General features: G+C 40.5%; 1 protein-coding gene and 1 non-coding gene across 3 annotated transcripts in view; one reads left to right on the top strand and one right to left on the bottom strand.

Annotated features, from left to right (window-relative positions):
• The window catches only part of LOC124260854 (zinc finger CCCH domain-containing protein 10-like), a 292,806-nt gene that overhangs the window by 89,317 nt on the left and 176,232 nt on the right, over positions 1–27,257 (top strand). The window lies entirely within an intron of this gene.
• LOC124260893 lies at positions 25,357–25,459 on the bottom strand. The gene has a single exon (XR_006894206.1). It is a non-coding gene; the product is annotated as a U6 spliceosomal RNA (small nuclear RNA).

Here is a 27,257-nt window from a genome sequence, read left to right as displayed (position 1 = left end):
TGTACCCCAGTTGCGTAGATCGATGCTCATGCTATTGATCAGTGGATTGTCTGATCCTGACTTGATTATTTCCAGACTGCTGCCATATAGCTGTAATATTGCTGAGTGTGGCGTAAAATTAAACTCACTCACTCGCTCACTAACTCTCACTCTTACACAAGTAAATAGTATACACCTCTTTCAACCATCTTCCATTGCCTGTTTGGTCTCTCACTCCAATACATGTTTATAGCATAAACCTCTTTCAACCATCTTGCATTGCACATTTGGTCTGTCAGCCTGTCCACAGGAAGGTTGTTCTAACAGGATGATGTGATCTGTCACTTTAAATGACCATACCTGCTTTATTTGTGCCTCACACCACAAGTATTTTGGATGCGATCCTAATCCAATCTGCTGCTCATTAGAAAAGGAAGCATACAGCTTCAAGAAATAATCCAATCTTACAGTGATGATTTAGTTAATGTTAGACAACAGACAGACAATGATGCACATGTAATGAGCTGTTCTGGAAATCTAACAGTAATTATATTGAAATACATCAACTCCTAGCAGAGTGCTTTCAGTCCAAATATGCTTTCAACTGTTTGTTATGAAGGCACAAGTTAGTGACCAGAAACAGGAATGGGCTGTGCGCTAGCCTCGGGGTATTGCAGTCTCATTGTCCAGAGTTCCTTCCGTTAAGGTGAATCTTATGATTGTGGTCTGAAATCCCGGATTTGCCCAGGTTTCCCTGCACTGTGTTCCTGCTGACGGGTGCCTGTGATGAAGATCAAAGACCTGCTTCACCTGAGAGTTTCACCTGTGATGAAGATCAAAGGCTTGCTTCACCTGAGAGCTTCATCTGGGATGAAGATCAAAGGCCTGTTTCACCTGTGATGAAGATCAAAGGCCTGCTTCACCTGTGATGAAGATCAAAGGCCTGCTTCACCTGAGAGTTTCACCTGTGGTGAAGATCAAAGGCCTGCTTCACCTGAGAGTTTCCTGTAGCAGTCAGATGACATGCAATGACATAACTGAAACACTTTTAGGAAACAGACTCACAAAAGTCAGAAATGTTCCTACCTCAACAGCGCGCCAGTAACCTAGGGTCATTATAAGAAGGGATTCGTGGATTGGGTGGTCAGGCATGGTGACTTATTGATTGTTTGTCATGGTGTCCAGAATGTTCGGGACATTGTACAAAATATTTACTGGTTTGTCCCGGATCCTGTGTTTACAGGCTGTTGTCATGTTACCGGGCTATTACTATGTAAGGCTACCAATGAAGATCCAGGTTAGAATTGGTCGTCAGTAACCCATGCTTGTCGTAAGAGGCGACTAACGGGATCGGGTGGTCAGGCTCGCTGACTTGTTGACACATGCCATCGTATCCCACTTGTGTAGATTGATGCTCATGATGTTGATCACTGGATTGTCCGGTCCAGACTCAATTATTTACAGACCGTTGCCATATGGCAGGAATATTGCTGAGTGCGGTGTTAAACAAAAAGCAAACTATGTGAAGCACCAAACATACTGAGATATATGCCCAGTATTTGCGTGGCAGACCTGTGTTGACTCCCATGATGTCATAACCTACCATCTGTCTTTTACATCCTAGATCTGGACTGACAGCAACTCATTAGAATTAATCACCCCTTCATTTGAACACATGCAAGGAGATGTTATTAGATAAAGAAACAACATGTTCCTGGAGAGATAGTTACGAAATATTGACCTTGGGCTTGTCCAGGCCTGCATTCCACGGTACCTCCACATTAAGCTGCTTCACTGAATACACAGAAGTACAGCTGCTACTGCTGAAATGAAATTACTTTTTTCTTTCAAACCGTTGGTGATGTGTATAGGAATATTTTATCTGATTTGTTCTGTTCATGTGATAATAGGAGTGAATGAGTATGATCTTCTGATGTTCCAAGCAATATTCCAGCAATATCAACATCAGAAGTGGCCAGTTGTTGTACCCACATGGAGAGTTGAACTCTTGCCTTCATTGTGATGAGTGAACGCTGGAACGCTTGCTGAAGCCACCCCACTGCCTGCGTACCCACGAAGAGCCGGGTTAGAATTGGTCTTCAAGCTTGTCGTAAGAGGCGGCTAAAGGGGTCGGATGATCAGGCTCGCTGACTTGGTTGACACATGTTCCCAATTGCTAAGATTGATGCTCATGCTGTTGATCTCTGGATTGTCTGGTCCAGACTCAATTATTTACAGACCGGCGCCATATAGCTGGAATATTGCTGATGCGGCGTTAAACAACAACCAACCAACCCCTGTGATAATATGTCATGTCATATGATAAATGGAATAATATAGGTGATAAGCCTATTGTGTTCTCAATCTGGGTTTTTTAAAAAAAAAGATTCATTCATAACATTTTGAAACAATGAATACTTACATTGTCATTATCCACACAACATGATATAATTTACTTACCGTCAGATTATATTAATCACTATTGTTTTAAATCTTTGAAGGGCATTTTTTTACTATTGTTTTACTTTTTTTTTTAAATTGACATAAAATTAAAATTAAGCATAATCCATAACACATGCCCTGAAAGTTACCAATAGTGCTGCTACATCAGAACACATCCCTTTAAAAGTAAGTTGAGTATTTTTTTCGCATGAATCTTGTGTCAATAGATATAAAAAATGATTGAACACCGTATAATCCTTTTTCCTAATTCAACTGATTAATTAAATTCCTGTAATATGATAAGTTTCAAACAAATCTTGTGATGGCCTTCAAGTTGTTTTCATTTGTAAGTTGAGAAGCGCACACGATACGAGTTAATATTTTGATAAAATATTTGTGCCGTAATTTGTGCGGCGATCATCTTGATGCTCACAGCTAGGACACAAACAACCATATGGATTACACAAAAAATAAAGTTAAAATGTGATAAAAGTCAAAGGGATGCTTTTATCCATTGAGATAATTTCCACTCCTATTTTGCCTTTTAAGCCCAACAGAATCTGTTTTGGCAGATAATCGAGACGGACTCTCTGGTGTGGATGTTATATATATCTAGATGACAGGAATGGCGGGGCCAATACCAACTTGAAATGTTTTATTAAACTCTCTTTTATGGCCTGATGCCAAGTGCAAAGCAAACTTATGCACAAAGCTGTTTATGAAATCACCTGACATTTGTCCTCAGTGAATCAGCAATGGCCTCATGTCAAACTAACATTGGTGCTCTTTAATATATTTTCTGTATTGGATCTTCTTTGTGTGAATCTTAATTAAGAATTGATTCTTTGTGTTTTATTTCCACTGGTAATTAAAGACTGACATTTGTTGTCATCATATTTCAGTGGTAATTACATATTATTTCCTGCCAGTTTTACAGATTCTTTCGTGTGAAACATCTTGGTCAGTGAGGGAGTGAGTTTAGTTTTACGCTGCACTCAGCAATATTCCAGCTGTATGACGGCGGTCTGTAAATAATCGTGTATGGACCAGACAATCCAGTGATCAACAGCATGCACATCGATCTATGCAATTGGAATATGATGGCAAGTGTCAACCATGTCAGTGAGTCTGACCACCTGATCCTGTTAGTTGCCTCTTACGACAAGCATGGGTTACTTAAGATCAATTCTAACCCGGATCTTCACGGGTGTCTTGGTCGGTAGATGAAAAACATTAATAATAACAGATATTTGATTTTTAGACTTTAGCTGACCTGTCCTGAAAGTCAATGTGAGCTTTTTTTTCATCTATCTTGTGTATTGTCATCAGCATCACACAAAGTTTGTGTTGATGCTTGTTATTGTCAGGGTGGTTCGAGTTTGGTGAAGGTGTAAAAGTTTTAATTTCAATATGGCTGCCATGGTTCTCCATAACCCTTATAAGCCTGACTTTTATTTGGGAAGATCATGGTGACCATGTGAAAATGTTGTTTGTCTTTCATCCTAAATGTCTTGACATCAGAAACCACTAGAACGGGCAGCTACCTCACCAATGACTGTAAAGTGCCACTTTTGTCTTTTGAGCGGTATTGTAATAATTGATAATAATTAGTCCATTTACATTATGCTAAATCCACACCGACAACATGATCATAGTGCAGACAGTTCAGGTTTACCCCGGATAACCCAAGCTGCCTGTGAGGCGCTAGAAGGTTATCAATAGTCACATGACTTATGCACCTGGGTACCCATTTTCTGCTGGGTGAACAGAGGCAATTTTGACCAAACTCACTTGCCTAAGGTGAGACCACGTGTATCACATGTGCTTTGTTGTGGGGCAGGACCTAAGTCCTAGAAACTCTCAGGAGTCAAGTTGCCCAACACAGTCACCCATCTAAGGACTTTCCGCGTCCAACATTGCTTAACTTCAACTGATTTGTGACCTGAGCTCTATGCACAGGACCATGCACCACCACATTATACATGACCAATAGTTCTTTGTGTACACACTTCCATCAAGTCAGATAATTTTTGACTGGAAAGATTGTTCCTGTGATGAAGCTAAAGGACTTGGAATCTGTCATCTGTGAGAGATAGGAAGATCTCCACTTTGTTAGTGGGGATGTCCAGCCCTCACCTACTCACTAAGATGTGTTCATTGGTGAGGTTTGTTGAAGACTGTCAAGAAGTCAGTATCACAACCAGTTATGGCTTCTGGTGCTTATAGACCCGTGAAGGTCCAGGTTAGAATATTGATCTTCAGTAACCCATGCTTGTCGTAAGAGGTGACTAATGGGATCGGGTGGTCAGGCTTGCTGACTTGGTTGACATGTCATCGGGTCCCAATTGTGCAGATCGATGCTCATGCTGTTGATCACTGGATTATCTGGTCCAGACTCGATTATTTACAGACCGCCGCCATATAGCTGGAATATTGCTGAGTGCGGCATAAAACTAAACTCACTCACTCACTCTGGTGCTAATATAGCATCAGTTGCACTTACCATTGACAATATTCAGCATGACAAGACTGACCATGTCCAACCGTCAACCATTAGTGTGGTGCCTACAGTATTCTGCTGACATCACGCTTAGGAACATAATCTTTGGTTTTAGACTGAGATTCCTTTCATGACCCACCTACTTTGTCAGACCCTTTCTCCTCAGAAGTTCATAAATTGTCCCAAGAGAAAGGAGACGGCACCAAGGTACTGGGTGCAACTCCACCATCAACAAATCAAACTGACTTGTGGTACTATATGGATGCCAACTATAGGCCACCAGATTTTAATGGGTAAAAGGACAGCGCTGATGCCACCATTTTGGATCTTGTTTCAATTGACCATTGCATACTTGAGGATATACCACTTGCTCTATCACCAGCCTCTGGCACTTGTATCAAGACCTATGGGTCTTCAATGCCATCTCAAAGAGGTCAAGATGGCGGCTGTGCCATGCAGACATTGCTGGAGAAAGGAGCAAGTCGTCCACTAGCTGACCTAGACACCAGCAGAGGTGTTTTAGTGTGATGTAAGCTGCAGTGCAAGAATATGAGCTATTATGTACATCAGATATTTTTCTTAGAATTTAATACTCTAATGAATATTGTTTCATTTATGCCAGTACACCATCAGACATTGAACATGCACCATTGAACATGACTAGAGATCCGGTTTGTCTTCCTGGTTCATGCAAGTTGTAACTAGGACTGTCACAGTGAATGCTTATTTTGGGAGCCTTGGACAGCAAGGAATTCAACACGGAATCATGTTTGACATAAAAAATCAAAACCGACTCCAAGGTTTTGTTTGAAAAAGTAAACCTGCAACAGAGGGAAATTAGGGAGAGCCGATAGGATATGATGACAGGTTAACCAAGTCAGCGAGCCTGGCCACCCGATCACATTAGTTGCAGTCTGGGTTACTGAAGATCAATATTCTAACCCGGATCTTCACGGGTCTAAGCCAAAGAAGGATTAGAACGAATCCTGTTAGATCGTTTATGATTTACAACCAATAAATCATAATTTGTATGTTAAAGAAAGGTTATTAAATCACATCGGTCAAGAAGGGATTTCTCCAGGTGATTTATGTGTTGTCTCTCTGCCACTTCCTGACCAGGTATCTTAAGGTTTGCCTGCCACGGTAAATGACATTAGAATAGCAAGACTGACCAGGGAATTGATATTTACGATGGTTGTGTATTTCGACACATCCTGATTGGGTTAGACTGACTGACAGCATCTGGCCATTCTTTCGAGGGGATCGGGACGGTGCCGGAGGTATTCAAGGAAGCAAATTGAGTTTACGATTGGTCGAGTTCTTTTTCATTGAAGATTCGTCAATTTGGGGTAAGACTTGAGCATTAGGGTCTTGGTGTAATCTTGATTGATTCTGAAGACTTGTCGCAAATTTCAGTGATTTGTGTTTAATTTGGTAACAGGTAATTTACTATCGCCATGCACTAAACATCCAGAAGTTGTCTCCAGAAAGCATTGTATTGTGCAGTGTAAAGATGTGAGACATTATAGAACTTCCAGAACCAGTTTCAAGAGGTTCAATAGGAATTACATGAGAAAGAAAGCTCACTGCATGGAAGGTTAAAATAACGTGGAGCTTTTCTCAAAAGACAGTCTGACATTTTTGTTGTGATGTTGAGGTATATTTATCTGAATTTTAATAATTGGTCACTAACTGCTACATGTGATAGAATTCACTGTTGAGAATTAATATTAAAAAACTGTCACCAAGATCCATGGTCTTGTCAAAAGAAACTAGTAGAATTTGTTTCTCATAATCAGAAGACCAGAATGAAGAGAACAAAATGGAAACTAACCAGAGGTCTTGAACATTTCTTCCCAGATAAGTAGCATTGGTTTTCAAGGCCTTGGTTAAAAACTCAGCTGCAGATGCCGGAGGTGGATGGTCAGGTTATATCAACTTATGGGTGAAAATATCCAGATGGGCTGAAGTGGCACATTTAGAAAAATACTTCAGATCAGTTACCACACAGATACTTGGGTAACATGCTTATAATGGATAAACACAGTTACCTTGGTTACAGGGCCAACAAGGTCTTCAGGGTGGTTGTTATGGATAAACACAGTTACCTTGGTTACAGGGTCAGCAAGGTCTTCAGGGTGGTTGTTATGGATAAACACAGTTACCTCGGTTACAGGGCCAACAAGGTCTTCAGGGTGGTTGTTATGGATAAACACAGTTACCTTGGTTACAGGGTCAGCAAGGTCTTCAGAGTGGTTGTAATTGATAAACACTGTTACCTTGGTTACAGGGCCAACACGGTCTTCAGGGTGGTTGTTATGGATAAACACAGTTACCTCGGTTACAGGGCCAACAAGGTCTTCAGGGTGGTTGTTATGGATAAACACAGTTACCTTGGTTACAGGACCAACAAGGTCTTCAGGGTGGTTGTTATGGATAAACACAGTTACCTCGGTTACAGGACCAACAAGGTCTTCAGGGTGGTTGTTATGGATAAACACAGTTACCTTGGTTACAGGACCAACAAGGTCTTCAGGGGGGTTGTTATGGATAAACACGATCTTCAGGTTATGTTCAGGGTTGTTGGTTACAGAGCAGAGTAGGTCTTCAGGGTAGGTGTTACCCATGATTGACAGGAGATGGGGTGGACACAATGGCTATTCCTGAGCCATTACCACTAGAGACTTTTACTAGTAAATATCACCGCAGCCTGTAAATATTGGGTCCATAACAATTAAAATAGATTGACTTTTAGATGAGAAATGATTGTATGTAAACTTGTACACACATGCACAAGGGTCGAGTCAAAGGAAAATATCACTGATGTTCTTGAATTTGTTTTGATATTTCCAGTGTATGAAATAAGCCAAAAACCCAGCCCGACATCTGAGCTGGTAACTTAAAAATCTTACCAGCCCAGAAGAGATTTAGCCACCAGTCCCTCTAAAATACTAAACAGATAGTGCCAGTGGACATGTAATCTGAATATGTTTTTTCACCGGTCCATCGGACTGGCTAGCTGTAAAATTAGACTGTCCGGCAGAAATCTAGCCCGTCTCGGGCGGTCAGACGCCCTATTTCATACACTGCTATTTCTTTTGTGTAACTGGAAGCATTTCCATTGATGATTCAAATGCTTAACTTTGGCTGATCTAAGGAAAGAAAGGGAAGGTTCTCTTGATAATTGAAAACATGTTGTGTGAATAAATCTTTTTAGAAGATAATTTTTTACTTTGTTTGGTAAAATATCTGGTTTTAATAGTTAGTTTTATGAAAGTCCCAATTTTATGTTGATATTTTAAATATCGCCAGTTGTCATCAGTGCCCCAACTATGTCACTATGGTAACTGATAATGCTTCCTCGTTAACTATAGAAGAAAATATAAAAAGGCTGGTGTCCCTTGATCCGTTTCTGATGAGAAACATCAATTTGTATTCATGGCCTAAGGTACCAAGTCAGGCTTTGCTTTTCTGATTCCTTCTGTCAATATCTTAACATTGATTGCGGCTCTTTCGCTTGAGTATATGTGATCCCCCCTCTACTGACTTATGACAAGGCACGTCATGTTCTACATGGAAGATGTCAGTAGCATCAGCAAACCTATAATGATGACTTATACCAGAGCTGGTTCAACCATGCTGGGGTGTCAATGGCGGTCTCATTTCAGCGAGAAGCTTGTACATTACAGACCAGGAGATGGACTAGACGCCGGGGTAATTGACTTGATGTGCTAAAGAAATTCACACTTTGTTGGGAATGAGTTTTCAGTGGTACCATCCACTGGTTCCTACCAGTTGGAGCTGGTGTTATCCAGTCGTAAGGGTCTTATTGGAAACAGCAGAGTTGCAAGTGATTTCACTGAATTGTCTCGTCCTATGGGACCTGTTTTTGGCCTTTGGTTAACTCGTTTAGCATATTCTCTACATCTAATGGGCACAAGAGTGAAATTGGATTTAGTTTTGTCTGTAGAATTTCACTAGAAGCGGTCAGTCAAATGAAAGGGAGTCATTGTACAAATTGATACAAGGAGTGGAAAGAGCTATAATGATAGACAGATCAGTTCTCTGTTAAAGGTAGTCCTGGTTTGACTCTGCGTGATGAAGTTGTTTGCCGTAGCTAGCAAGGGGGCTTGTGCATCAATTGTGTCAAACTGTTGCTTCAGAGAACCTGCTGTTTCTTTTGCCGTGTGAAATAACTGAACATGTGTGTGCGATGGCAAACTGTCCATCTGAATCCTGCATGGCTCCATATTGTTGTAATTCAGCACACTGGGCCCATGATTCCAGCCTGGAGAAGTAATGTTGCGGGCACGGTGGTCCATTATAAAACAACTGTCTGTAAAAATATATCCCTCTGAAACCAGGTTTTAAGATCAAAGGTGGTATTCCAGATCTTGTATAATGATGCCTTGATCTGTTCAAGACCCAGGATTTTCATATATCCTTTCAGAATGGCTGCCATAACAGACATTTGTCAGTGTATCTCAGTACGAGTGCCAGGTAACCACATAACGCTCTCTGTATCGACCACGATACACTCTCTGTAGTGACGACGATACACTCTCTGTAGTGACCACGATACACTCTGTAGTGACCACGATACACTCCCTGTAGTGACCACGATAAGCTCTGTAGTGACCACGATACACTCCCTGCAGTGACCACGATACACTGTCTGTAGTGACCACGATACACTCCCTGCAGTGACCACAATACACTGTCTGTAGCGACCATGATACACTGTCTGTAGTGACCATGATACACTCTTTGTAGTGACCATGATACACTCTCTGCAGTGACCACAATACACTGTCTGTAGTGACCACGATACACTCTCTGCAGTGACCACGATACTCTCTCTGTAGTGACCATGATACACTCTCTGTATTGACCACGATACACTCTCTGTAGTGACCATGATACACTCTTTGTAGTGACCATGATACACTGTCTGTAGTGACCATGACACACTCTCTGTAGTGATGACGATACACTCTGTAGTGACCATGATACACTCTCTGTAGTGACCATGATACGCTCTCTGTAGTGACCACGATATGCTCTGTAGTGACCACGATACACTCCCTGCAGTGACCACAATACAGTGTAGTGATCATGATACACTGTCTGTAGTGACCATGATACACTCTCTGTAGTGACCATGATACACTCTCTTTAGTGACCATGATACGCTCTCTGTAGTGACCATGATACACTGTCTGCAGTGACCATGATACACTCTCTGTAGTGACCACGATACACTCTCTGTAGTGACCATGATACACTCTCTGTAGTGACCATGATATGCTCTCTCTGTAGTGACCATGATACACTCTCTGTAGTGACCATGACACACTCTCTGAAGTGACCATGATACGCTCTCTGTATTGACCATGATACACTCTCTGTAGTGACAATGATACATTCTCTGTAGTGACCATGATACACTCTCTGTAGTGACCATGACACACTCTCTGAAGTGACCATGATACGCTCTCTGTATTGACCATGATACACTGTCTGCAGTGACCACGATACTCTCCCTGCAGTGACCACGATACACTGTCTGCAGTTACCATGATACACTCTCTGTAGTGGCCATGATACACTCTCTGCAGTGACCATGATACTCTGTCTGCAGTGACCAAGATACACTCTCTGTAGTGACCATGATACACTGTCTGCAGTGACCATGATACACTCTCTGTAGTGACCATGATACACTCTCTGTAGTGACCACAGTACACTCTCTGCAGTGACCACGATACTCTCTCTGTAGTGGCCATGATACACTCTCTGCAGTGACCATGATACACTCTCTGTAGTGACCATGATACACTCTCTGTAGTGACCATGATACACTCTTTGTAGTGACCATGATACACTGTCTGCAGTGACCATGATACATTCTCTGTAGTGACCACGATACACTGTCTGCAGTGACCATGATACACTCTCTGTAGTGACCATGATACACTCTCTGTAGTGACCATGATACACTCTCTGCAGTGACCATGATACACTCTCTGTAGTGACCATGATACACTCTCTGTAGTGACCATGATACACTCTCTGCAGTGACCATGATACACTGTCTGCAGTAACCATGATACACTCTCTGTAGTGACCACGATACTCTCTCAGTAGTGACCATGATAACTCTCAGTAGTGATCTGCCTGACATCATGATGGCACTCAGACCCTACTCATGCCTCAAATCTTCACAAAGCTCCCCTAGTGCTACAACTGTGCATCCCAGCAAGTGAATAAGGAGTTGTGGAGCAGACCCTTGGTAACATGCCATCCATGCTTTCATCATCAGATAAAGAAGCCTACATGACTGAGACTAAATATCAATGCCACGGCAATCTCCAGGCTGCACATCCAGTATTGGCTTACTGTAATGACACGACTGTCTCCGACCCACCCAGTAGGGAGATAATGTAGCATTGTGTTATGAAGCCTTGTGTTACCGGTCTGTCCAGACTGGGCCTTTCCACAGATCATCTCAAGAAGACATTGCATACATATATTGATGCCGCCCAATGCCGGAGAGTCTGAGCAAGGGGCTCACCAGCAAGTGGTGATCTATTGCTATAAGTAAATAGGCCAATTAGTGCAAGATCGTTGCATATATCTCAGGGGAGGCGGCATTGGGATCGTTGTTGGTATAGGAACGGTACTATTGGTGTTTGGCATACGACTGCTGAATCACTAATGTCTTGAAAACGTGAAGGAGATTATAATTGTGATATTATTGATGATAATATGCAGGCTGTTGTTAAAATGGGGATTAGGTGTATGTCATATCAGCGATCATGGCGTTTGGGGTAGCAGTGATGTGGATTAGGGTATGTTAGTCATGAGGCTTTTGTGATGTTTGTGGTCACATTTATGTTGTTTGGGGGAACTCAGTGATCAGGCTTACATTATATCAGGGATTAGGCTTAAAATTAAAGCAGTGATAAATTGTAAATGATATCAGGTATGAGGCTTACATTATTTGATATATTGATATTGCTTGAATATTGCTAAAAGTGGCATAAAACTAAACTCACTCACTCACTCAGTCTGTATAAGTGATATCATTGATGAGGCTTACAATATATCATTGATGAGGATTACAATGTATCAGTGATGAAAATTACAATATGTCATTGATGAAGATTACAATATGTCAGTGATGAGGCTTACATTAAATCACTGCTGAAGCTATGTCTGTCAGTTACAGTACCATCAGTACCATCAGCTAATAGTTTCTGTAAAATCAGTAACAGTATGAACAGTATCAGCTCTTAAACAATAGTGGATGTAGTAGCAGGGTAGCAACTATTTTCATTAACTATAGTGGATGTAGTAGCAGGGTAGCAACTATTGTCATAAACTATAGTGGATGTAGTAGCAGTATAGCAACTATTTTCATTAACTATAGTGGATGTAGTAGCAGGGTAGCAACTATTTTCATTAACTATAGTGGATGTAGTAGCAGGGTAGCAACTATTTTCATTAACAATAGTTGATGTAGTAGCAGGGTAGCAACTATTTTCATTAACTATAGTGGATGTAGCAGGGTAGCAACTATTTTCATTAACTATAGTGGATGTAGTAGCAGGGTAGCAACTATTTTCATTAACAATAGTGGATGTAGCAACTATTTTCATTAACTATAGTGGATGTAGTAGCAGGGTAGCAACTATTTTCATATTCAATAGTGGATGTAGTAGCAGTGAAGCAACTATTTTCATATTCAATAGTGGATGTAGTAGCAGAGTAGCAACTATTTTCATTAACTATAATGGATGTAGTAGCAGGGTAGCAACTATTTTCATTAACTATAGTGGATGTAGTAGCAGTGTAGCAACTATTTTCATATTCAATAGTGGATGTAGAAGCAGGGTAGCAACTATTTTCGTAACTATAGTGGATGTAGTAGCAGTATAGCAACTATTTTCATTAGCAATAGTGGATGTAGTAGCAGGGTAGCAACTATTTTCATTAACTATAGTGGATGTAGTAGCAGTGTAGCAATTATTTTCATTAACAATAGTGGATGTAGTAGCAGGGTAGCAACTATTTTCATTAACTATAGTGGATGTAGTAGCAGGGTAGCAACTATTTTCATAAACTATAGTGGATGTAGTAGCAGTATAGCAACTATTTTCATTAACTATAGTGGATGTAGTAGCAGGGTAGCAACTATTTTCATTAACTATAGTGGATGTAGTAGCAGGGTAGCAACTATTTTCATTAACAATAGTTGATGTAGTAGCAGGGTAGCAACTATTTTCATTAACTATAGTGGATGTAGCAGGGTAGCAACTATTTTCATTAACTATAGTGGATGTAGTAGCAGGGTAGCAACTATTTTCATTAACAATAGTGGATGTAGTAGCAGGGTAGCAACTATTTTCATTAACTATAGTGGATGTAGTAGCAGGGTAGCAACTATTTTCATTAACAATAGTGGATGTAGCAACTATTTTCATTAACAATAGTGGATGTAGTAGCAGGGTAGCAACTATTTTCATATTCAATAGTGGATGTAGTAGCAGTGAAGCAACTATTTTCATATTCAATAGTGGATGTAGTAGCAGAGTAGCAACTATTTTCATTAACTATAATGGATGTAGTAGCAGGGTAGCAACTATTTTCATTAACTATAGTGGATGTAGTAGCAGTGTAGCAACTATTTTCATATTCAATAGTGGATGTAGAAGCAGGGTAGCAACTATTTTCGTAACTATAGTGGATGTAGTAGCAGTATAGCAACTATTTTCATTAGCAATAGTGGATGTAGTAGCAGGGTAGCAACTATTTTCATTAACTATAGTGGATGTAGTAGCAGTGTAGCAACTATTTTCATTAACAATAGTGGATGTAGTAGCAGGGTATGGCAGCAACCATTTTGGTAGCAACTATTTTCATTAACTATAGTGGATGTAGTAGGGTAGCAACTATTTTCATTAACAATAGTGGATGTAGTAAGGGTAGCAACTATTTTCATTAACAATAGTGGATGTAGTAGCAGGGTAGCAACTATTTTCATTAACAATAGTGGATGTAGTAGCAGGGTAGCAACTATTTTCAATAGTATGTAGTAGCAGGGCAGCAACTATTATAGTGGATGTAGTAGCAGTATAGCAACTATTTTCATTAACAATAGTGGATGTAGTAGCAGGGTAGCAACTATTTTCATTAACTATAGTGGATGTAGTAGCAGTGTAGCAACTATTTTCATTAACAATAGTGGATGTAGTAGCAGGGTAGCAACTATTTTCATTAACTATAGTGGATGTAGTAGCAGTATAGCAACTATTTTCATTAACAATAGTGGATGTAGTAGCAGGGTAGCAACTATTTTCATTAACTATAGTGGATGTAGTAGCAGTGTAGCAACCATTTCATTAACAATAGTGGATGTAGTAGCAGCATAGCAACTATTTTCATTAACAATAGTAGATGCATGGGTAGCAGTATAGCAATTATTTTCATTAACAATAGTGGATGTGGTAGCAGGGTAGCAACTATTTTCATTAACAATAGTGGATGTAGTAGCAGGGTAGCAACTATTTTCATTAACAATAGTGGATGTAGTAGCAGTGTAGCAACTATTTTCATTAACTATAGTGGATGTAGTAGCATGTAGTATTTAGCAACCATTTTCATTAACAATAGTGGATGTAGTAGCAGGGTAGCAACTATTTTCATTAACAATAGTGGATGTAGTAGCAGGGTAGCAACTATTTTCATTAACAATAGTGGATGTAGTAGCAGGGTAGCAACTATTTTCATTAACAATAGTGGATGTAGTAGCAGTGTAGCAACTATTTTCATTAACAATAGTGGATGTAGTAGCAGGGTAGCAACTATTTTCATTAACAATAGTGGATGTGGTAGCAGGGTAGCAACTATTTTCATTAACTATAGTGGATGTAGTAGCAGTGTAGGAACTATTTTCATTAACAATAGTGGATGTAGTAGCAGTATAGCAACTATTTTCATTAACAATAGTGGATGTAGTAGCAGAGTAGCAACTATTTTCATTAACAATAGTGGATGTGGTAGCAGGGTAGCAACTATTTTCATTAACTATAGTGGATGTAGTAGCAGTGTAGGAACTATTTTCATTAACAATAGTGGATGTAGTAGCAGTATAGCAACTATTTTCATTAACAATAGTGGATGTAGTAGCAGTATAGCAAATTATTTTCATTAACAATAGTGGATGTAGTAGCAGGGTAGCAACTATTTTCATTAACAATAGTGGATGTGGTAGCAGGGTAGCAACTATTTTCATTAACTGTAGTGGATGTAGTAGCAGGGTAGCAACTATTTTCATTAACAATAGTGGATGTAGTAGCAGGGTAGCAACTATTTTCATTAACTATAGTGGATGTAGTAGCAGTGAAGCAACTATTTTCATATTCAATAGTGGATGTAGAAGCAGGGTAGCAACTATTTTCATTAACAATAGTGGATGTAGTAGCAGTATAGCAACTATTTTCATTAACAATAGTGGATGTAGAAGCAGGGTAGCAACTATTTTCATTAACAATAGTGGATGTAGTAGCAGTAGCAACAATTTTCATTAACAATAGTGGATGTAGTAGCAGTGAAGCAACTATTTTCATATTCAATAGTGGATGTAGTAGCAGTGAAGCAACTATTTTCATATTCAATAGTGGATGTAGTAGCAGGGTAGCAACTATTTTCATATTCAATAGTGGATGTAGTAGCAGTGTAGGAACTATTTTCATATTCAATAGTGGATGTAGTAGCAGCGTAGCAACTATTTTCATTAGCAATAGTGGATGTAGTAGCAGGGTAGCAACTATTTACACTAATAATGCTGAATGAAGCATTATAGTGGCCTATATTTTCTTTAACAATAGTGAGTAGTTAAGTACATCAAGTATTGTCAGTAACAATAATGAAATATAGCAGTACAGCAACTCCTATCAGTAACAGTGAATATATTAGCAGCCTAGCAACTATTGTCAGTAACAGTGATGAAGACATTAACAGCATAGCAACTATCTTCAGTAACCGTAGTGAATATATTAGCAGCATACAGCTCTTTCCAGTGACTTTAGTAGCTTCATTGCGTTCACATCTTAGGCCTCTTCATTGCTTGTTAAGGAATATAGAATCAATATTTCCATAATCAATCTCAATTAAATTTGATAAAAACACATGAAAAAAGCAAATATTGAGGTTCAAACAGGCTTGGTTGAATGATGAGGAAAGGTCGCGGAAGATTCATCCATTACAAGAACACAGTGATAGGGCTTTGATGCTCCACAGCTTAATCTTCCACACGAAGGTTCCACACAGAAAATCAGGTAAGTGAAACCATATCCCCCGGCCATGTGTGAAGCATAACTATTGTCAAGAGACTGAAAAGATTTAGCTGGGAATTTTTTCGCCAGGAACATCTGTTATTAACCGGATGGTTCCATGCAGAAAATGGCCAGCGTTTAGCCCTTTGGCATTTCCAGGTCCTTGATAAAATATTCACAGGTGATTCCTGACTTTTGGAGACTTGGAGAGTTATCTTCCTTTGCCTGGTAGAGATGTAATGTACCTGGGCAGAGGATTGTTTATGAGGGAAGTGGCATTTCGTTGTAGTTAAAGGTGGTGGGGAGACGCTTCCAGACTTCAGAATATAGCATGAGACTGCCACTTGAATGATACTCTTTGAGATCATTGATATCAACTTGTACCAAATGCTAACACTGCCATTTTCTGCCAAACGTTATAAAAGTTCATCGTTGTTGAAATATAGGCATTGTTTATTATGGACAGAGCATCTCCTCACAGCCAATTAATGCTCAGTAGCCTTGCTTGACATTGAAAACAATGTATGTTTAGTTCCTGTAACCAAAGAGCTTGAAAGTCCCAACTGGCCCCTTAACTAGGAATTCATTAAGAGTCTGTTATATATGTTTCTCATCTGTATAACTCATTGGAGTGAGTGAGTGAGTTATGGTTTTATGCCGATTTTAGCAATATTCCAGCAATATCACGGCGGGGTACAGCAGAAAGGGGCTTCACACATTGTACCCATGTTGGGAATCAAACCCGGGCCTTAGGCGTGATGAGCTGAACGCTTTAATCACTAGGCTACCCCACCGACCCATAACTCATTGCAGAAACAAGGTGATGTTTATCTTGAATAATGATTTGGTAAGAATAATAACCATGCTGAAGTAAATCTTTGTATAGCATTTACAACTGATACACATGCAATGAGACATTTATGGATGTCAACTTCTGTATTGTAATTAACACTCTGTTTCAGAATATATTCTTACTCTGAATACACAATGCCATTTAGAAAGTGGTCAAATGTAACATGATTTGTCATGGATGTGGAAAGGGTTTTGTCACTTCTATTAATAATAAACTGAAACAAAATTTATAAGCAAGTAATGACATGATAGAATCCTCGATAAATGACCACACATGATAAAAGAATTATCAACAAACTATTTTGAAACACAAAGGTTTAGGCTTACGACAAAACGTCAGTGGGTCAAGTAGGTGTCAGCATCAATAAGTAACAGGCCCCAGAAATAGCGTTAGTGCACTCACAAATGTTCAGTTTATAGCAACTGTTAAATGTCTTGATAGAGGCTGTGCTCTGTTCTTGAATACAGGATAATGTCAGGAGTTTGGTATTTACTGATAGGTATCCAAACTGCTCTTGGCAACTAGGAAATAAAACCCTGTTAGGTAGAAAAAGCCCTCTACTTCCAATCTTCATGCCCTCTTCTTCCCCATCAATAGGTACAGCTGGCCTTCAAGAAACTACCCCATCCTGAACTTCTTGAAGGAACAAGTGTAGAAACAAAAGGTAGATAACTTAATTACTGAAACCTTTTTCGAAAGCTCTCTCGGAAACTAAGCCAACATAAGGCTTTAGTGTGATTTTCTCTAGATTTTAGAGTGAGTTGAGTTTTATGCCTCTTTTAGCAATATTCCAGCAATATCATGGAAATGAACACTAGAAATGGGCTTCATACATTGTACGTATATGGGGAATCGAACCCGGGTCTTCGGAGTGACGAGCCAATGCTTTAACCACTAGGCTACCCAACCTCCCCTCATGGAAATGAACACCAGAAATGGGCTTCATACATTGTACCTATGTGGGGAATCGAATCTGGCCTTCAGTGTGATGAGCGAACGCTTTCAGCTATAGACTACCCCTCCACCCCTTGTAGATTTTAGGAGTATTACATGGACTATTATTACCTTACTTAGTTTACTAGACTGAACAGACTTTGTCTTGCCTTAGGGTTCTCCAGGGGCTGTAGGCATTCTTTGGAAGAAATACCACTCTTGATCATTTGATTTCACCACATCACCCAAAACTGAAATGACAGATGGTGAGCCATAGGAATCCAGTTCCTTGCAGCGTGATGTTGCATGTCAATTAAATGTCCACAGGAACACCATATAGCACTTATAGAGAGGTTATCAATGGCATGGCCCAGCAGTGGGTGCCAATATTGCCAACCAAGACTTGTGGGGTCAAACCACGCCTCTACAAGACAGGTTTCAGACAGCCAGACGGTGTCACAGTCCCAATCTTCCCCGGCAACAAAGGACAGTGCAACAAGGTTTTTACATATATAAGGCATCTGAGCAAGCCAGACGACCTATTCTGATGACAGAACTACAACTTTGACATGTCCAGCTATGCACACAGCACTGTGTAGTGGACAGCTTGTCCTTAGAGTGAGTGAGTGAGTTTCTTTTACATCACACTCAGCAATATTCCAGCTATATGGCGGCGGTCTGTAAATAATCAAGTCTGGACCAGACAATCCAGTGATCAACAGCATGAGCATCGATCTGTGGAATTGGGAACCGATGACATGTGTCAACCAAGTCAGCAAGCCTGACCACCCAATCCCGTTAGTCGCCTCTTACGACAAACATGGGTTACTGAAGATCAATTCTAACCCGGACCTTCATGGGTCTTGTCATTAGGGAATGTAGGTCCTCTCATTTGATAAGTCTTCTTTCCAAACCTGTGAAGATATGGGTTAGAATTGATCTTCAGTAACCTATGCTTGTCACCATTGAGGGATTGGATGGTATATGTGGATTATTGCTGACTGGGTGTACAACTTCACTCACTCACTCAGTCAATGTAAGGTGTCTGGTCTGAATCAATGCCCAGGATGGACACACTCACTACTGTAGATTTGCCTCCTAACCTTCTTATGTTGCCTGACTTGTTTGCATATGGTGGGAATGCTCCTTATGGACCTGATACTACAACTTTAGCCATTGTTCTTATCTTGTAATATGTTCCCCACCTTGATAGTGCTTGAATATTTCTAAGAGCAGCGTAAAACCAACTCACTCACTCACTCCTTGTAATATAGTTGCAGCCATGACACTAACATTTCATACCAATTCTTCTTGATTTTGACATGTCATAATAACTTTTGCCTTTGAGTATATCTGTAAAATAATGAAATGACTGTTGACAAATCTTTTGATGACATTTTTAAATGTTGTTCAAGGACCATATAGAAAATATTAATGCAAGGCTGTTTGGAGGCATGCAACAACAATTATTAAATAATGACAGTTGAAACCACTAAAGTCTGATTATCACATTTGATTTTTTCTGCAATTATTTTTGGATCTTACATTGGATTATGATAAAATGAGTGTCAAACTATCAACTGCCAATGCTAAACCTCCCAAATTAAAGTGTGTGATCTTTTCATTCAATAATAGTAAATTAATTTCTAAGTTGAAGTTTCATTTCTAACAATTTCTATGAATTTTGAGCATCAAATTTTGTCAACTGACTTATGTAATTAAGAGACCTCAACAGCATCTGTCCAGTGATCTGCTAAGCTGATCTGGGGCTGTTGAAAGGGTATTTGAACTAAGCTAGAATCACCATGCCTTCATCTCAGATAAGGTATTTTCATGAAGTCAAGATCTCAGTAAATTCTATTGCCTGTCAACTACCCAGCACACGAGAAGTTTAGTAATATCCTCATATTTGCCTTGTTGCTTCAGTTGTTGAGTTTTCATGAACTTGTCAACGTAATTGCTCGAGAGGAAATGGGATAAATCAAAACACTCTGCACTGTCCTTTTGTGCATTGATTATCGATATCTCAATGACTTTCTTGGCCAGCATATTGTCCCTTTATGTCTTCGTTCTAAATACTGGACTTAGAGATGAAGCAGAGGTTTCTAGGAATCGGTCAAATGTATTCCTTGGTTACGTAATCCAACATGTCCTGGTTGAGGATCGGTCTTGTCAATATTGGCAGGATTACATGCAGGGTTTGGATCTCAAGTGGAAGCATAACGCCATTTAAATATTCTGATGCAAATATTTGCATCAAGCGATGGAAACATCCTGGGAAGATAATTTAATACGGAATTCAGCACCATGTTGAATGTGCAATATGATTTACGATAGTGATGTTGGAGAAGAAAGATGACGGGTGATTGTTCAGCGTGGCAGTCTGCATCTTTCTTCACACTGGGTGAATTTATTAGGTAAATATTGTCACAGTGTTCTTAAATATTGAGGGAAGAAAGTCAATGGGTGATTTGGCATTTGATATATTGCTTCCGGATATTCCAAAAGCAGCAATATTTGGTATGAAAACGTGACAACTGATGGATTAAATCAATCATTTTCCAACAAAGGGCTTTATGATGTAGGGAAGGCATTTAAATGCTAATAGCTATGAAAGGAAACACATTCCAAGAGATATTTTTTAAGATTCGTGAATAATTACCTGAAATACATTACACTCTGCTTTGATCATCAGAAAACAGCACTACATAAGCTGATCAATGATGTGCGAGTCCTTTGTGTGAATAGTTAAAAATAATTTCTAGTTACAGCTAGAATATAATGATCAACTTTTTTTAATGTTTTAGTTTACTTTTGATATATTTGCATATTTTATCAATTCAGATGAAAACAATCAAGGCCAAATATTGCTTGAATGTGTCTGCAGTAAATAAAATATCCCAAGACCAGACCAATCATTTTCTTGCTTGCATCCAAAAAAGGTAAAGTTACCTTTTATAGGAAGATAAAATTCCAAAGAGTTTCTTAGCTAATTGTTAAATTAGTCATATGGCTGTTTTCAAGGTGAATTTAGAGGTTTGAAGAGTACATGGTATCTCTGTTGCTTCAAACAAGTCTTTATTGGAGCAACCTTGAACGAACAAGCACAGTGCAAAATGCAAGGTGACAATAAGCAATCATTCTGGTCCCTGATTTTAACATTTTTTCTTGTTTTCTGAAAAGGGCTCAAAAGTCACATGCTTATAAACAAGTAATTAAATTCACTTGGCCTGAAGTCCATGATTATGTCATAAACAGTTACACACAGGAAACCTTTGTCCGATAGTGACTTGTGTTGAAATGTTAATGGCTATAAAAGGAAACGTATTATACTCAGAGATTTTTCAATGGATTATCAATTACCTTTTTTGATTGTTGGCATTTCATTATTTCATTCAACAACTGGCAGTGAGCCCCTCCTATACTTCCAAGGGTGGTCAGTAATACTCTAAACTGCTGTGTAAAGTTGCGGCCCTGTACTGCGCCAGGATCAGCTGATTGTGTGTTCAAGTTCTGTATTTGCTGTGATTATGGCTCTTGGTTTATCAACACTGTAAGTATCCTAGTTGGTTTCACGAGGAGGCAAATGTTTCTGATCTGCAACATGAGGATTTCCTCCTCACTTTGAGCCGGCACTGTGAGATCTTGCTGAAATACTCTTCAAATAGCCATAAATCCCAGCTCAGTCCTCGTCCACTCTCTTTCATTATCTGTATTTGCCCTTGGATATCTACTTTGCTTGACCTAAAGTTACAGAAACTTGCTAATGGCAAAATGTTCATGTCATATTGAAATTACAAAGGATTATTCATGAGGAGTTTTGTATGTTTGTCTGTTGGATGACGAGGTAGGTAATCAGTCCCAAGTTGATTGAATGGTGATAATCCCAAGCCTTTGGCAAGGGACTTAACACGTAAGTTGGTATACTGTGTATCACTGTCGATAACGCGACCTCTTACCTCCACATGTAAAGCGACCCTGACTCCCTGACCACCACCCTTGTAAAAACCTTCAAAATACAAGGCTAAAGTACATACCCTGTCTATTAACCAATCCTGAACAAAGCACATCACCAGTGCATACACAGTCCCTTAGTATAAGTTTTTATATATCATATTTTATTCAAGAACCCAGCTCCAATAACTGTCCTTGTTCATAGTCTCTAAGAACCCAGCTCCAATAACTGCCCTCATCCACAGTCTCTAAGAACCCAGCTCCAATAACTGCCCTCGTCCATAGTCTCTAAGAACCCAGCTCCAATAACTGTCCTTGTCCACAGTCTGTAAGAGCCTAGCTCCAACAACTGTCCACAGTCTCTAAGAAACCCAGCTCCAACAACTGTCCACAGTCTGTAAGAACCCAGCTCCAATAACTGCCCTCATCCACAGTCTCTAAGAGCCCAGCTCCAATAACTGCCCTCATCCACAGTCTCTAAGAACCCAGCTCCAATAACTGCCCTCATCCACAGTCTCTAAGAGCCCAGCTCCAATAACTGCCCTCGTCCACAGTCTGTAAGAGCCCAGCTCCAATAACTGCCTTCATCCACAGTCTGTAAGAGCCCAGCTCCAATAACTGTCCACAGTCTCTAAGAACCCAGCTCCAATAACTGCCCTCGTCCACAGTCTCTAAGAGCCCAGCTCCAATAACTGCCCTCATCCACAGTCTCTAAGAGCCCAGCTCCAATAACTGCCCTCGTCCACAGTCTGTAAGAACCCAGCTCCAATAACTGCCTTCATCCACAGTCTCTAAGAGCCCAGCTCCAATAACTGTCCACAGTCTCTAAGAACCCAGCTCCAACAACTGTCCACAGTCTGTTAGAACCAAGCTCCAACAACTGTCCACAGTCTGTAAGAACCAAGCTCCAATAACTGCCCTCATCCACAGTCTCTAAGAACCCAGCTCCAATAAATGTCCACAGTCTCTAAGAGCCCAGCTCCAATAACTGCCCTCATCCACAGTCTGTAAGAGCCCAGCTCCAACAACTGTTCTCATCCACAGTCTCTAAGAACCCAGCTCCAATAACTGCCCTCGTCCACAGTCTCTAAGAACCCAGCTCCAATAAATGTCCACAGTCTCTAAGAACCCAGCTCCAATAACTGTCCACAGTCTCTAAGAACCCAGCTCCAATAACTGTCCACAGTCTCTAAGAACCCAGCTCTAATAACTGTCCACAGTCTCTAAGAGCCCAGCTCCAATAACTGCCCTCGTCCACAGTCTGTAAGAACCCAGCTCCAATAAATGTCCACAGTCTCTAAGAGCCCAGCTCCAATAACTGTCCACAGTCTGTAAGAACCCAGCTCCAACAACTGTCCACAGTCTGTAAGAACCAAGCTCCAACAACTGTCCACAGTCTGTAAGAACCCAGCTCCAATAACTGTCCACAGTCTCTAAGAACCAAGCTCCAATAACTGTCCACAGTCTCTAAGAACCCAGCTCCAATAACTGCCCTCGTCCACAGTCTCTAAGAACCCAGCTCCAATAACTGCCCTCGTCCACAGTCTCTAAGAACCCAGCTCCAATAAATGTCCACAGTCTCTAAGAGCCCAGCTCCAATGACTGTCCACGGTCTGTAAGAACCCGGCTCCAACAACTGTCCACAGTCTCTAAGAACCAAGCTCCAACAACTGCCCACAGTCTCTAAGCACCCAGCTCCAATAACTGCCCTCATCCACAATCTCTAAGAGCCCAGCTCCAATAACTGCCCTCATCCACAGTCTCTAAGAACCCAGCTCCAATAACTACCCACAGTCTCTAAGAGCCCAGCTCCAATAAATGTCCACAGTCTCTAAGAGCCCAGCTCCAATAACTGCCCTCATCCACAGTCTGTAAGAGCCCAGCTCCAACAACTGTTCTCATCCACAGTCTCTAAGAACCCAGCTCCAATAACTGCCCTCGTCCACAGTCTGTAAGAACCCAGCTCCAATAAATGTCCACAGTCTCTAAGAGCCCAGCTCCAATAACTGTCCACAGTCTCTAAGAACCCAGCTCCAATAACTGTCCACAGTCTCTAAGAACCCAGCTCTAATAACTGTCCACAGTCTCTAAGAGCCCAGCTCCAATAACTGCCCTCGTCCACAGTCTGTAAGAACCCAGCTCCAATAAATGTCCACAGTCTCTAAGAGCCCAGCTCCAATAACTGTCCACAGTCTGTAAGAACCCAGCTCCAACAACTGTCCACAGTCTGTAAGAACCGAGCTCCAACAACTGTCCACAGTCTGTAAGAACCCAGCTCCAATAACTGTCCACAGTCTCTAAGAACCAAGCTCCAATAACTGTCCACAGTCTGTAAGAACCCAGCTCCAATAACTGCCCTCGTCCACAGTCTCTAAGAACCCAGCTCCAATAACTGCCCACGTCCACAGTCTCTAAGAACCCAGCTCCAATAAATGTCCACAGTCTCTAAGAGCCCAGCTCCAATAACTGTCCACAGTCTGTAAGAACCCGGCTCCAACAACTGTCCACAGTCTCTAAGAACCAAGCTCCAACAACTGCCCACAGTCTCTAAGCACCCAGCTCCATTAATTGCCCTCATCCACAATCTCTAAGAGCCCAGCTCCAATAACTGCCCTCATCCACAGTCTCTAAGAACCCAGCTCCAATAACTGCCCTCATCCACAGTCTCTAAGAACCCAGCTCCAATAACTACCCACAGTCTCTAAGAGCCCAGCTCCAATAACTGCCCTCATCCACAGTCTCTAAGAGCCCAGCTCCAATAACTGCCTTTATCCACAGTCTCTAAGAGCCCAGCTTCAATAACTGCCCTCATCCACAGTTTCTAAGAGCCCAGCTCCAATAACTGCCCTCATCCACAGTCTCTAAGAACCCAGCTTCAATAACTGCCCTCATCCACAGTCTCTAAGAACCCAGCTCCAATAACTGCCCACAGTCTGTAAGAGCCCAGCTCCAATAAGTGCCCTCATCCACAGTCTCTAAGAGGCCAGCTTCAATAACTGCCTTCATCCACAGTCTGTAAGAGCCCAGCTTCAATAACTGCCCTCATCCACAGTCTCTAAGAGCCCAGCTTCAATAACTGCCTTCATCCACAGTCTGTAAGAGCCCTGCTCCAACAACTGTCCACAGTCTCTAAGAACCCAGCTTCAATAACTGTCTCTAAGAGCCCCTCATCCACAGTCTCTAAGAGCCCAGCTCCAATAACTGCCCTCATCCACAGTCTCTAAGAACCCAGCTTCAATAACTGCCCTTATCCACAGTCTCTAAGAGCCCAGCTCCAATAACTGCCTTTATCCACAGTCTCTAAGAACCCAGCTTCAATAACTGCCCTCATCCACAGTCTCGAAGAACCCAGCTCCAATAACTGTCCTTGTCCACAGTCTATAAGAATCCTTGTGCAGGGGCCTTGCTAATCTTCTCTATATTGTTCCAATTTTAGTATATGAACTGCATTAGCAATACTGTGTCCTCCCTGGCTTAAAACCCAACTCACTCTCTCACTCACTCAGTGACCAACATTTACAAAAAGTAATCTTTATAAGTGCCCAGTATCAAATGTTTTTATGACAGTCTGGATTACCTTGTAAATCATACACTGGTTTAATTAAAGGAACAACTGTATAGACAGGTGAGAATATTGTGCAGAGACATTGATTTTTTCACATTGGTATGAAAAACTTTATCATGGCCTGATAAGCCCTGAAAGAGCATGTCAAGAAGTCTGTTTTGAGGGATCCCATTTAGTCTGATAATTTTGTTGTATGTGTATGTTTTAGCATTTATGATCAGTTTTATTAAGTTTCATATTTGTCAAGTTTCAATCCAATATATTGAATTTCAGTTTTCTGAAATCGTGTGGAATTTTGAAATAACACCAACTTACACAGTTATTTTCAACAGCACTGACCAGACAACCTTGTTTGTTGTGTTTTGAAAATTGTCAAGGTTGTCGCCTATTTCATGATCACTCTTTGGTCAATTTCTATCAGTGACCCGACAAGCCATTCTGTACTAGATAAAAACTACCAGGGATCCTCCAACAAATACATATCACCAAAAAAATAAGAAGTGTGACAGTTTTTATCTGTGTGCATTAATTGTTACAGATAAATCTCTATTGATCTTTGAACTGAACAGTCATTGAAATAATAACATGGGGCATGTCTCCTGAATCACCGGTAGTGCAGAAGAGCAACCATATAACACATCAGTCTGATTGCTGTTTCCTGAGTTCAAACAGGAAATATCACTAGATCATATTGATTATAACTTTTAAGAAATGCTCACTTTAATGGGAAACACTATTTTTAGACTTAAGATTGTCAATCGACATGTCTAGTAACCAATTACTGCAACAGTTTTAGTTTCATCAATTTTTAATCTAAATTTGTTCTCTTCCGCTTGGAGGGTTGTGGGGTAGCCTAGTGGATTAAGAGTTCGTTCGTCATGCCGAAGACCTGGGTCCGATTCCCCACATGGGTACAATGTGTGAAACCCATTTCTGGTGTTACCCGCCATGTTATTGCAGGAATATTGCTAAAAGGGGTGTAAAACTCACTCACTCACTTGTCCCTGAACTCATAATGTATGCTTTCAATGCAATAGTTTATAATTACCCACCTTTGTCAATTTTTCGAAGTGCCAATGGTGCTGTTCATGGAACATATGGTAAAGATGATGATAATGATACAGACAACTTTACGTGCAATACCAAAATTCATAATTGATAAAAAAAATGATGAAAAGGGAAGCAGCCACTTCCAATATGAAGTAATCGTTTTTGTTCTTGTTCGTCTTAAGTACAACGCAAGTCAGGATAAGTACTACATTAATTCTTGTGTGTAATCCCCAATGCCAGACAGGTATGTAAATATCCTTGCTCCAGAATTGGCGGTGCATGCAAACATGATCAGCAAACATATGTCAGAGAGGCCATAAATTTCACTCATGCAAGGACTTACTTGACACCCATACAATCCTTCATACTACATTATGGTGTCTGTCAAAGCATGTGAGGCTATGGGGAAAATCGTGACATTTATACTAATCACTGAACAAGGGTTATGAAACACCATGGATGCAAGTATTTGGCATTTGAGTACAGGGAGTATCTGTTACTGAAAGTGGTGTTCAACTTTACAGGGTGTGATTTAGCCATTAACAGGTTGCACCTTTGCAAGATAAGATTAGTTGGTGCAAGTATCATTTACCAGCAGGTTGCACCCAGTGCAAGTAACTTGACAGCTTCAAAACATAGTAA

Source organism: Haliotis rubra, unplaced genomic scaffold (assembly GCF_003918875.1).
Source record: "Haliotis rubra isolate DU_JTF1 unplaced genomic scaffold, ASM391887v1 Scf78, whole genome shotgun sequence".
In the NCBI taxonomy this organism is placed as follows: Eukaryota; Metazoa; Mollusca; class Gastropoda; order Lepetellida; family Haliotidae; genus Haliotis; species Haliotis rubra.
This window is presented reverse-complemented; position numbering and strand designations above follow the sequence as displayed.